Source organism: Somniosus microcephalus, unplaced genomic scaffold, assembly GCF_052327205.1.
Source record: "Somniosus microcephalus isolate GS21.2 unplaced genomic scaffold, FLI_Smic_1.0 unresolved_chr5, whole genome shotgun sequence".
NCBI lineage: Eukaryota > Metazoa > Chordata > Chondrichthyes > Squaliformes > Somniosidae > Somniosus > Somniosus microcephalus.
In genome coordinates, this window is record NW_028225183.1 from 50,433,103 (window position 1) to 50,446,106 (window position 13,004).

General features: G+C 40.0%; 7 non-coding genes across 7 annotated transcripts; all 7 read left to right on the forward strand.

The window, feature by feature from the left end:
- Nucleotides 1-1,245: 1,245 nt before the first annotated feature.
- trnak-uuu (transfer RNA lysine (anticodon UUU)) lies at nucleotides 1,246-1,318 on the forward strand. The gene has a single exon. It is a non-coding gene; the product is annotated as a tRNA-Lys (tRNA).
- Nucleotides 1,319-3,049: 1,731 nt separating this feature from the next.
- trnak-uuu (transfer RNA lysine (anticodon UUU)) lies at nucleotides 3,050-3,122 on the forward strand. The gene has a single exon. It is a non-coding gene; the product is annotated as a tRNA-Lys (tRNA).
- A 1,725-nt stretch (nucleotides 3,123-4,847) lies between these two features.
- On the forward strand, nucleotides 4,848-4,920 carry trnak-uuu (transfer RNA lysine (anticodon UUU)). The gene has a single exon. It is a non-coding gene; the product is annotated as a tRNA-Lys (tRNA).
- Nucleotides 4,921-6,651: 1,731 nt separating this feature from the next.
- Nucleotides 6,652-6,724, forward strand: trnak-uuu (transfer RNA lysine (anticodon UUU)). The gene has a single exon. It is a non-coding gene; the product is annotated as a tRNA-Lys (tRNA).
- Nucleotides 6,725-8,456: 1,732 nt separating this feature from the next.
- Nucleotides 8,457-8,529, forward strand: trnak-uuu (transfer RNA lysine (anticodon UUU)). Its single transcript has one exon. It is a non-coding gene; the product is annotated as a tRNA-Lys (tRNA).
- Nucleotides 8,530-10,259: 1,730 nt separating this feature from the next.
- Nucleotides 10,260-10,332, forward strand: trnak-uuu (transfer RNA lysine (anticodon UUU)). The gene has a single exon. It is a non-coding gene; the product is annotated as a tRNA-Lys (tRNA).
- Nucleotides 10,333-12,043: 1,711 nt separating this feature from the next.
- On the forward strand, nucleotides 12,044-12,116 carry trnak-uuu (transfer RNA lysine (anticodon UUU)). Its single transcript has one exon. It is a non-coding gene; the product is annotated as a tRNA-Lys (tRNA).
- Nucleotides 12,117-13,004: the final 888 nt, after the last annotated feature.

The following is a 13,004-nucleotide window of genomic DNA, read 5'->3' on the forward strand; positions in this document are numbered from 1 at the left end:
TGGACTCTATGTCTCCTTCACTTTTTAAGCCTAATAATACATTCCCAAGCTGTGATGCCAAGAATTGAACACAGTACCGCAGCTGTGGCCTAAACAGTGCTATGTAGAGCTGTGGCATCATTTCACCCTCTTATATTGTAATCCTACAGATATAAGTATCACTTTTCAATTAGCTTTTTGAATCTTTTCTGTCCCTGTCCATGACCATTTAGTAATATTTGTACAGGGACACAAGTCTATTTGGATCTCAACTGTTTCCAGCTTAACATTATAAGGAGTGTATTCTAAATACTCCTATAAAGATCGGCAGTGAATCACGTCACACTTGCCAGAAAATTGCACATTCACTTAATCTATGAATATCTGGTCAAATTTCTTGCTTCCATCTCAACTGATTATAATGCCACCTATCTTATTTGTCATCCTCAAACTTGGATGTGTGGCTCTCAATCCCATCAAGTAAGTCGTTAAAGAAATCGGTGATTAGTTGAGTTCCCAAAAGTGATCAATCAGAGACACCACTCGTCATATTCTGCCAATTAATGTACCTGATCATCATCTGCAAACTTTGTCTCCTGCCGTGCCACCAATTTCCTAACCAGGTAAATAATTTGCCTTCAATTACATGCGTTTCAAATTTAGCCCAATGTCCCATATGCGGGACTTTATCAAATGTCTTTGCTCCATGTCTACAAGCTAATAATAATTTTTGAACTGGGACTCATAAACCTCTTTGCTCCTCAACAGTTAATAGCTTCCCATTATTGCGAAAATACTCAGAACTATATTACTTTGTTCCAAAGTGGCTGGTGTCACACTTGCGTATATTGAACTCGATTTGCATTTGTTTTGGCCGGCTTACTGTGTCTGTCTCTGTCCATTTGGTTACCTCCATTTCCCAACTGCACTACGAGCGGACCGTCTAACTTAGTGCGATCTTCAAAATATGATGTACATTGCTCCATTGCTCCATCCAAGTCAGTCATAAATACGGTGAACAGTTGATGATCTAATGCAGATATCTGGGGGACGGCACTTGTCACATCTGACTCCGCTGCTAACGTACGTGACTTTTGTGGGTGTGTTAATATTTCTGAAGTGATGCTGGTCTGAGGCAGTCAATCTGGATTTGTGGGAGAAATGTGCTGTACAGGTTGGATTATGGACAAATAAATTGAATTTGTCGGAGATGCAATGATGCACTGCAGCCAATGAAAGTACTTTTGTGAACTTTGAATTGCAAGAGCCCGGATAGCTCAGTCGGTAGAACATCAGACTTTTAATCTGAAGGTCCAGAGTTCAAGTCCCTGTTCGGGCGCTGTTTTAAATCGCGATACTCAACTTTACATTCGCACTTTGATCATTTAGCAAAGAAAATAACAACAGGAGCAGGCCATTTCATGCCTGGAGCCTTTCTGCCATTTAATTAAGTCATCGATCGATATCCGTTTGCATTCCTTTGCTCCAGATCCCTTAATACCTTTGGTTAACAAACATCTCTCAATCTCAAGTTCAAAATTGACAACTGGCCCAGCTTTATTTGCTGTTTGCGGAAGTGTGTTACAAATTTCTGTCACACAAATTTCTCTCCTGAAACGCTTGGATCTAATGTTGAGGCTATGGCCCCTTCTCCCAGATGGGTCAATCCTCAGAAATAGCTTCTCGCTATCTACACTGGCATTTCCTCTTAATATCGTGAATACTTCAATCAAATCACAACTTAAGCTTCTAAATTCCAGGAAAAAAACCCGAGTTTGTGCAATATCCCGTTGTAATTTGTCCCTTGGACTCTATGTCTCCTTCACTTTTTAAGCCTAATAATACATTCCCAAGCTGTGATGCCAAGAATTGAACACAGTACCGCAGCTGTGGCCTAACCAGTGCTATGTACAGCTGTGGCATCATTTCACCCTCTTATATTGTAATCCTACAGATATAAGTATCACTTTTCAATTAGCTTTTTGAATCTTTTCTGTACCTGTCCATGACCATTTAGTAATATTTGTACAGGGACACAAGTCTATTTGGATCTCAACTGTTTCCAGCTTAACATTATAAGGAGTGTATTCTAAATACTCCTATAAAGATCGGCAGTGAATCACGTCACACTTGCTAATATTTGAATCAATTTGCCAGAAAATTGCACATTCACTTAATCTATGAATATCTGGTCAAATTTCTTGCTTCCATCTCAACTGATTATAATGCCACCTATCTTATTTGTCATCCTCAAACTTGGATGTGTGGCTCTCAATCCCATCAAGTAAGTCGTTAAAGAAATCGGTGATTAGTTGAGTTCCCAAAAGTGATCAATCAGAGACACCACTCGTCATATTCTGCCAATTAATGTACCTGATCATCATCTGCAAACTTTGTCTCCTGCCGTGCCACCAATTTCCTAACCAGGTAAATAATTTGCCTTCAATTACATGCGTTTCAAATTTAGCCCAATGTCCCATATGCGGGACTTTATCAAATGTCTTTGCTCCATGTCTACAAGCTAATAATAACTTTTGAACTGGGACTCATAAACCTCTTTGCTCCTCAACAGTTAATAGCTTCCCATTATTGCGAAAATACTCAGAACTATATTACTTTGTTCCAAAGTGGCTGGTGTCACACTTGCGTATATTGAACTCGATTTGCATTTGTTTTGGTCGGCTTACTGTGTCTGTCTCTGTCCATTTGGTTACCTCCATTTCCCAACTGCACTACGAGCGGACCGTCTAACTTAGTGCGATCTTCAAAATATGATGTACATTGCTCCATTGCTCCATCCAAGTCAGTCATAAATACGGTGAACAGTTGATGATCTAATACAGATATCTGGGGGACGGCACTTGTCACATCTGACTCCGCTTCTAACGTACGTGACTTTTGTGGGTGTGTTAATATTTCTGAAGTGATGCTGGTCTGAGGCAGTCAATCTGGATTTGTGGGAGAAATGTGCTGTACAGGTTGGATTATGGACAAGTAAATTGAATTTGTCGGAGATGCAATGATGCACTGCAGCCAATGAAAGTACTTTTGTGAACTTTGAATTGCAAGAGCCCGGATAGCTCAGTCGGTAGAACATCAGACTTTTAATCTGAGGGTCCAGGGTTCAAGTCCCTGTTCGGGCGCTGTTTTAAATCGCGATACTCAACTTTACATTCGCACTTTGATCATTTAGCAAAGAAAATAACAACAGGAGCAGGCCATTTCATGCCTGGAGCCTTTCTGCCATTTAATTAAGTCATCGATCGATATCCGTTTGCATTCCTTTGCTCCAGATCCCTTAATACCTTTGGTTAGCAAACATCTCTCAATCTCAAGTTCAAAATTGACAACTGGCCCAGCTTTATTTGCTGTTTGCAGAAGTGTGTTACAAATTTCTGTCACACAAATTTCTCTCCTGAAACGCTTGGATCTAATGTTGAGGCGATGGCCCCTTCTCCCAGATGGGTCAATCCTCAGAAATAGCTTCTCGCTATCTACACTGGCATTTCCTCTTAATATCGTGAATACTTCAATCAAATCACCACTTAAGCTTCTAAATTCCAGGAAAAAAACCCGAGTTTGTGCAATATCCCGTTGTAATTTGTCCCTTGGACTCTATGTCTCCTTCACTTTTTAAGCCTAATAATACATTCCCAAGCTGTGATGCCAAGAATTGAACACAGTACCGCAGCTGTGGCCTAACCAGTGCTACGTACAGCTGTGGCATCATTTCACCCTCTTATATTGTAATCCTACAGATATAAGTATCACTTTTCAATTAGCTTTTTGAATCTTTTCTGTACCAGTCTATGACGATTTAGTAATATTTGTACAGGGACACAAGTCTATTTGGATCTCAACTGTTTCCAGCTTAACATTATAAGGAGTGTATTCTAAATACTCCTATAAAGATCGGCAGTGAATCACGTCACACTTGCTAATATTTAAATCAATTTGCCAGAAAATTGCACATTCACTTAATCTATGAATATCTGGTCAAATTTCTTGCTTCCATCTCAACTGATTATAATGCCGCCTATCTTATTTGTCATCCTCAAACTTGGATGTGTGGCTCTCAATCCCATCAAGTAAGTCGTTAAAGAAATCGGTGATTAGTTGAGTTCCCAAAAGTGATCAATCAGAGAAACCACTCGTCATATTCTGCCAATTAATGTACCTGATCATCATCTGCAAACTTTGTCTCCTGCCGTGCCACCAATTTCCTAACCAGGTAAATAATTTGCCTTCAATTACATGCGTTTCAAATTTAGCCCAATGTCCCATATGCGGGACTTTATCAAATGTCTTTGCTCCATGTCTACAAGCTAATAATAATTTTTGAACTGGGACTCATAAACCTCTTTGCTCCTCAACAGTTAATAGCTTCCCATTATTGAGAAAATACTCAGAACTATATTACTTTGTTCCAAAGTGGCTGGTGTCACACTTGCGTACATTGAACTCGATTTGCATTTGTTTTGGCCGGCTTACTGTCTCTGTCCATTTGGTTACTTCCATTTCCCAACTGCACTACGAGCGGACCGTCTAACTTAGTGCGATCTTCAAAATATGATGTACAGTGCTCCATTGCTCCATCCAAGTCAGTCATAAATACGGTGAACAGTTGATGATCTAATACAGATATCTGGGGGACGGCACTTGTCACATCTGACTCCGCTGCTAACGTACGTGACTTTTGTGGGTGTGTTAATATTTCTGAAGTGATGCTGGTCTGAGGCAGTCAATCTGGATTTGTGGGAGAAATGTGCTGTACAGGTTGGATTATGGACAAGTAAATTGAATTTGTCGGAGATGCAATGATGCACTGCAGCCAATGAAAGTACTTTTGTGAGCTTTGAATTGCAAAAGCCCGGATAGCTCAGTCGGTAGAGCATCAGACTTTTAATTTGAGGGTCTAGGGTTCAAGTCCCTGTTCGGGCGCTGTTTTAAATCGCGATACTCAACTTTACATTCGCACTTTGATCATTTAGCAAAAAAAATAACAACAGGAGCAAGCCATTTCATGCCTGGAGCCTTTCTGCCATTTAATTAAGTCATCGATCGATATCCGTTTGCATTCCTTTGCTCCAGATCCCTTAATACCTTTGGTTAACAAACATCTCTCAATCTCAAGTTCAAAATTGACAACTGGCCCAGCTTTATTTGCTGTTTGCAGAAGTGTGTTACAAATTTCTGTCACACAAATTTCTCTCCTGAAACGCTTGGATCTAATGTTGAGGCGATGGCCCCTTCTCCCAGATGGGTCAATCCTCAGAAATAGCTTCTCGCTATCTACACTGGCATTTCCTCTTAATATCGTGAATACTTCAATCAAATCACCACTTAAGCTTCTAAATTCCAGGAAAAAAACCCGAGTTTGTGCAATATCCCGTTGTAATTTGTCCCTTGGACTCTATGTCTCCTTCACTTTTTAAGCCTAATAATACATTCCCAAGCTGTGATGCCAAGAATTGAACACAGTACCGCAGCTGTGGCCTAACCAGTGCTACGTACTGCTGTGGCATCATTTCACCCTCTTATATTGTAATCCTACAGATATAAGTATCACTTTTCAATTAGCTTTTTGAATCTTTTCTGTACCTGTCTATGACGATTTAGTAATATTTGTACAGGGACACAAGTCTATTTGGATCTCAACTGTTTCCAGCTTAACATTATAAGGAGTGTATTCTAAATACTCCTATAAAGATCGGCAGTGAATCACGTCACACTTGCTAATATTTAAATCAATTTGCCAGAAAATTGCACATTCACTTAATCTATGAATATCTGGTCAAATTTCTTGCTTCCATCTCAACTGATTATAATGCCGCCTATCTTATTTGTCATCCTCAAACTTGGATGTGTGGCTCTCAATCCCATCAAGTAAGTCGTTAAAGAATTCGGTGATTAGTTGAGTTCCCAAAAGTGATCAATCAGAGAAACCACTCGTCATATTCTGCCAATTAATGTACCTGATCATCATCTGCAAACTTTGTCTCCTGCCGTGCCACCAATTTCCTAACCAGGTAAATAATTTGCCTTCAATTACATGCGTTTCAAATTTAGCCCAATGTCCCATATGCGGGACTTTATCAAATGTCTTTGCTCCATGTCTACAAGCTAATAATAATTTTTGAACTGGGACTCATAAACCTCTTTGCTCCTCAACAGTTAATAGCTTCCCATTATTGCGAAAATACTCAGAACTATATTACTTTGTTCCAAAGTGGCTGGTGTCAAACTTGCGTATATTGAACTCGATTTGCATTTGTTTTGGCCGGCTTACTGTCTCTGTCTCTGTCCATTTGGTTACCTCCATTTCCCAACTGCACTACGAGCGGACCGTCTAACTTAGTGCGATCTTCAAAATATGATGTACATTGCTCCATTGCTCCATCCAAGTCAGTCATAAATACGGTGAACAGTTGATGATCTAATACAGATATCTGGGGGACGGCACTTGTCACATCTGACTCCGCTGCTAACGTACGTGACTTTTGAGGGTGTGTTAATATTTCTGAAGTGATGCTGGTCTGAGGCAGTCAATCTGGATTTGTGGGAGAAATGTGCTGTACAGGTTGGATTATGGACAAATAAATTGAATTTGTCGGAGATGCAATGATGCACTGCAGCCAATGAAAGTACTTTTGTGAACTTTGAATTGCAAGAGCCCGGATAGCTCAGTCGGTAGAACATCAGACTTTTAATCTGAGGTTCCAGGGTTCAAGTCCCTGTTCGGGCGCTGTTTTAAATCGCGATACTCAACTTTACATTCGCACTTTGATCATTTAGCAAAAAAAATAACAACAGGAGCAGGCCATTTCATGCCTGGAGCCTTTCTGCCATTTAATTAAGTCATCGATCGATATCCGTTTGCATTCCTTTGCTCCAGATCCCTTAATACCTTTGGTTAACAAACATCTCTCAATCTCAAGTTCAAAATTGACAACTGGCCCAGCTTTATTTGCTGTTTGCGGAAGTGTGTTACAAATTTCTGTCACACAAATTTCTCTCCTGAAACGCTTGGATCTAATGTTGAGGCTATGGCCCCTTCTCCCAGATGGGTCAATCCTCAGAAATAGCTTCTCGCTATCTACACTGGCATTTCCTCTTAATATCGTGAATACTTCAATCAAATCACCACTTAAGCTTCTAAATTCCAGGAAAAAAACCCGAGTTTGTGCAATATCCCGTTGTAATTTGTCCCTTGGACTCTATGTCTCCTTCACTTTTTAAGCCTAATAATACATTCCCAAGCTGTGATGCCAAGAATTGAACACAGTACCGCAGCTGTGGCCTAACCAGTGCTATGTACAGCTGTGGCATCATTTCACCCTCTTATATTGTAATCCTACAGAAAAAAAGTATCACTTTTCAATTAGCTTTTTGAATCTTTTCTGTACCTGTCCATGACCGTTTAGTAATATTTGTACAGGGACACAAGTCTATTTGGATCTCAACTGTTTCCAGCTTAACATTATAAGGAGTGTATTCTAAATACTCCTATAAAGATCGGCAGTGAATCACGTCACACTTGCTAATATTTGAATCAATTTGCCAGAAAATTGCACATTCACTTAATCTATGAATATCTGGTCAAATTTCTTGCTTCCATCTCAACTGATTATAATGCCGCCTATCTTATTTGTCATCCTCAAACTTGGATGTGTGGCTCTCAATCCCATCAAGTAAGTCGTTAAAGAAATCGGTGATTAGTTGAGTTCCCAAAAGTGATCAATCAGAGACACCACTCGTCATATTCTGCCAATTAATGTACCTGATCATCATCTGCAAACTTTGTCTCCTGCCGTGCCACCAATTTCCAAACCAGGTAAATAATTTGCCTTCAATTACATGCGTTTCAAATTTAGCCCAATGTCCCATATGCGGGACTTTATCAAATGTCTTTGCTCCATGTCTACAAGCTAATAATAATTTTTGAACTGGGACTCATAAACCTCTTTGCTCCTCAACAGTTAATAGCTTCCCATTATTGCGAAAATACTCAGAACTATATTACTTTGTTCCAAAGTGGCTGGTATCACACTTGCGTATATTGAACTCGATTTGCATTTGTTTTGGTCGGCTTACTGTGTCTGTCTCTGTCCATTTGGTTACCTCCATTTCCCAACTGCACTACGAGCGGACCGTCTAACTTAGTGCGATCTTCAAAATATGATGTACATTGCTCCATTGCTCCATCCAAGTCAGTCATAAATACGGTGAACAGTTGATGATCTAATACAGATATCTGGGGGACGGCACTTGTCACATCTGACTCCGCTGCTAACGTACGTGACTTTTGTGGGTGTGTTAATATTTCTGAAGTGATGCTGGTCTGAGGCAGTCAACCTGGATTTGTGGGAGAAATGTGCTGTACAGGTTGGATTATGGACAAGTAAATTGAATTTGTCGGAGATGCAATGATCCACTGCAGCCAATGAAAGTACTTTTGTGAGCTTTGAATTGCAAGAGCCCGGATAGATCAGTCGGTAGAGCATCAGACTTTTAATCTGAGGGTCCAGGGTTTAAGTCCCTGTTCGGGCGCTGTTTTAAATCGCGATACTCAACTTTACATTCGCACTTTGATCATTTAGCAAAGAAAATAACAACAGGAGCAGGCCATTTCATGCCTGGAGCCTCTCTGCCATTTAATTAAGTCATCGATCGATATCCGTTTGCATTCCTTTGCTCCAGATCCCTTAATACCTTTGGTTAACAAACATCTCTCAATCTCAAGTTCAAAATTGACAACTGGCCCAGCTTTATTTGCTGTTTGCGGAAGTGTGTTACAAATTTCTGTCACAAAATTTCTCTCCTGAAACGCTTGGATCTAATGTTGAGGCTATGGCCCCTTCTCCCAGATGGGTCAATCCTCAGAAATAGCTTGTCGCTATCTACACTGGCATTTCCTCTTAATATCGTGAATACTTCAATCAAATCACCACTTAAGCTTCTAAATTCCAGGAAAAAAACCCGAGTTTGTGCAATATCCCGTTGTAATTTGTCCCTTGGACTCTATGTCTCCTTCACTTTTTAAGCCTAATAATACATTCCCAAGCTGTGATGCCAAGAATTGAACACAGTACCGCAGCTGTGGCCTAACCAGTGCTACGTACAGCTGTGGCATCATTTCACCCTCTTATATTGTAATCCTACAGATATAAGTATCACTTTTCAATTAGCTTTTTGAATCTTTTCTGTACCTGTCCATGACCATTTAGTAATATTTGTACAGGGACACAAGTCTATTTGGATCTCAACTGTTTCCAGCTTAACATTATAAGGAGTGTATTCTAAATACTCCTATAAAGATCGGCAGTGAATCACGTCACACTTGCAAATATTTAAATCAATTTGCCAGAAAATTGCACATTCACTTAATCTATGAATATCTGGTCAAATTTCTTGCTTCCATCTCAACTGATTATAATGCCACCTATCTTATTTGTCATCCTCAAACTTGGATGTGTGGCTCTCAATCCCATCAAGTAAGTCGTTAAAGAAATCGGTGATTAGTTGAGTTCCCAAAAGTGATCAGTCAGAGACACCACTCGTCATATTCTGCCAATTAATGTACCTGATCATCATCTGCAAACTTTGTCTCCTGCCGTGCCACCAATTTCCTAACCAGGTAAATAATTTGCCTTCAATTACATGCGTTTCAAATTTAGCCCAATGCCCCATATGCAGGACTTTATCAAATGTCTTTGCTCCATGTCTACAAGCTAATAATAATTTTTGAACTGGGACTCATAAACCTCTTTGCTCCTCAACAGTTAATAGCTTCCCATTATTGCGAAAATACTCAGAACTATATTACTTTGTTCCAAAGTGGCTGGTGTCACACTTGCGTATATTGAACTCGATTTGCATTTGTTTTGGCCGGCTTACTGTGTCTGTCTCTGTCCATTTGGTTACCTCCATTTCCCAACTGCACTACGAGCGGACCGTCTAACTTAGTGCGATCTTCAAAATATGATGTACATTGCTCCATTGCTCCATCCAAGTCAGTCATAAATACGGTGAACAGTTGATGATCTAATACAGATATCTGGGGGACGGCACTTGTCACATCTGACTCCGCTGCTAACGTACGTGACTTTTGTGGGTGTGTTAATATTTCTGAAGTGATGCTGGTCTGAGGCAGTCAATCTGGATTTGTGGGAGAAATGTGCTGTACAGGTTGGATTATGGACAAGTAAATTGAATTTGTCGGAGATGCAATGATTCACTGCAGCCAATGAAAGTACTTTTGTGAGTTTTGAATTGCAAGAGCCCGGATAGCTCAGTCGGTAGAGCATCAGACTTTTAATCTGAGGGTCCAGGGTTCAAGTCCCTGTTCGGGCGCTATTTTAAATCGCGATACTCAACTTTGCATTCGCACTTTGATCATTTAGCAAAGAAAATAACAACAGGAGCAGGCCATTTCATGCCTGGAGCCTTTCTGCCATTTAATTAAGTCATCGATCGATATCCGTTTGCATTCCTTTGCTCCAGATCCCTTAATACCTTTGGTTAACAAACATCTCTCAATCTCAAGTTCAAAATTGACAACTGGCCCAGCTTTATTTGCTGTTTGCGGAAGTGTGTTACAAATTTCTGTCACACAAATTTCTCTCCTGAAACGCTTGGATCTAATGTTGAGGCTATGGCCCCTTCTCCCAGATGGGTCAATCCTCAGAAATAGCTTCTCGCTATCTACACTGGCATTTCCTCTTAATATCGTGAATACTTCAATCAAATCACCACTTAAGCTTCTAAATTCCAGGAAAAAAAACCGAGTTTGTGCAATATCCCGTTGTAATTTGTCCCTTGGACTCTATGTCTCCTTCACTTTTTAAGCCTAATAATACATTCCCAAGCTGTGATGCCAAGAATTGAACACAGTACCGCAGCTGTGGCCTAACCAGTGCTATGTACAGCTGTGGCATCATTTCACCCTCTTATATTGTAATCCTACAGATATAAGTATCACTTTTCAATTAGCTTTTTGAATCTTTTCTGTCCATGACCATTTAATAACATTTGTACAGGGACACAAGTCTATTTGGATCTCAACTGTTTCCAGCTTAACATTATAAGGAGTGTATTCTAAATACTCCTATAAAGATCGGCAGTGAATCACGTCACACTTGCTAATATTTAAATCAATTTGCCAGAAAATTGCACATTCACTTAATCTATGAATATCTGGTCAAATTTCTTGCTTCCATCTCAACTGATTATAATGCCGCCTATCTTATTTGTCATCCTCAAACTTGGATGTGTGGCTCTCAATCCCATCAAGTAAGTCGTTAAAGAAATCGGTGATTAGTTGAGTTCCCAAAAGTGATCAATCAGAGACACCACTCGTCATATTCTGCCAATTAATGTACCTGATCATCATCTGCAAACTTTGTCTCCTGCCGTGCCACCAATTTCCTAACCAGGTAAATAATTTGCCTTCAATTACATGCGTTTCAAATTTAGCCCAATGTCCCATATGCGGGACTTTATCAAATGTCTTTGCTCCATGTCTACAAGCTAATAATAATTTTTGAACTGGGACTCATAAACCTCTTTGCTCCTCAACAGTTAATAGCTTCCCATTATTGAGAAAATACTCAGAACTATATTACTTTGTTCCAAAGTGGCTGGTGTCACACTTGCGTACATTGAACTCGATTTGCATTTGTTTTGGCCGGCTTACTGTCTCTGTCCATTTGGTTACCTCCATTTCCCAACTGCACTACGAGCGGACCGTCTAACTTAGTGCGATCTTCATAATATGAAGTACAGTGCTCCATCCAAGTCAGTCATAAATACGGTGAACAGTTGATGATCTAATATAGATATCTGGGGGACGGCACTTGTCACATCTGACTCCGCTGCTAACGAGCGTGTCTTTTGTGGGTGTGTTAATATTTCTGAAGTGATGCTGGTCTGAGGCAGTCAATCTGGATTTGTGGGAGAAATGTGCAGTACAGGTTGGATTATGGACAAGTAAATTGAATTTGTCGGAGATGCAATGATGCACTGCAGCCAATGAAAGTACTTTTGTGAGCTTGGAATTGCAAGAGCCCGGATAGCTCAGTCGGTAGAGCATCAGACTTTTAATCTGAGGGTCCAGGGTTCAAGTCCCTGTTCGGGCGCTGTTTTAAATCGCGATACTCAACTTTACATTCGCACTTTGATCATTTAGCAAAGAAAATAACAACAGGAGCAGGCCATTTCATGCCTCTGGAGCCTTTCTGCCATTTAATTAAGTCATCGATCGATATCCGTTTGCATTCCTTTGCTCCAGATCCCTTAATACCTTTGGTTAACAAACATCTCTCAATCTCAAGTTCAAAATTGACAACTGGCCCAGCTTTATTTGCTGTTTGCGGAAGTGTGTTACAAATTTCTGTCACACAAATTTCTCTCCTGGAACGCTTGGATCTAATGTTGAGGCTATGGCCCCTTCTCCCAGATGGGTCAATCCTCAGAAATAGCTTCTCGCTATCTACACTGGCATTTCCTCTTAATATCGTGAATACTTCAATCAAATCACCACTTAAGCTTCTAAATTCCAGGAAAAAAACCCGAGTTTGTGCAATATCCCGTTGTAATTTGTCCCTTGGACTCTATGTCTCCTTCACTTTTTAAGCCTAATAATACATTCCCAAGCTGTGATGCCAAGAATTGAACACAGTACCGCAGCTGTGGCCTAACCAGTGCTATGTACAGCTGTGGCATCATTTCACCCTCTTATATTGTAATCCTACAGATATAAGTATCACTTTTCAATTAGCTTTTTGAATCTTTTCTGTCCATGACCATTTAATAACATTTGTACAGGGACACAAGTCTATTTGGATCTCAACTGTTTCCAGCTTAACATTATAAGGAGTGTATTCTAAATACTCCTATAAAGATCGGCAGTGAATCACGTCACACTTGCTAATATTTAAATCAATTTGCCAGAAAATTGCACATTCACTTAATCTATGAATATCTGGTCAAATTTCTTGCTTCCATCTCAACTGATTATAATGCCG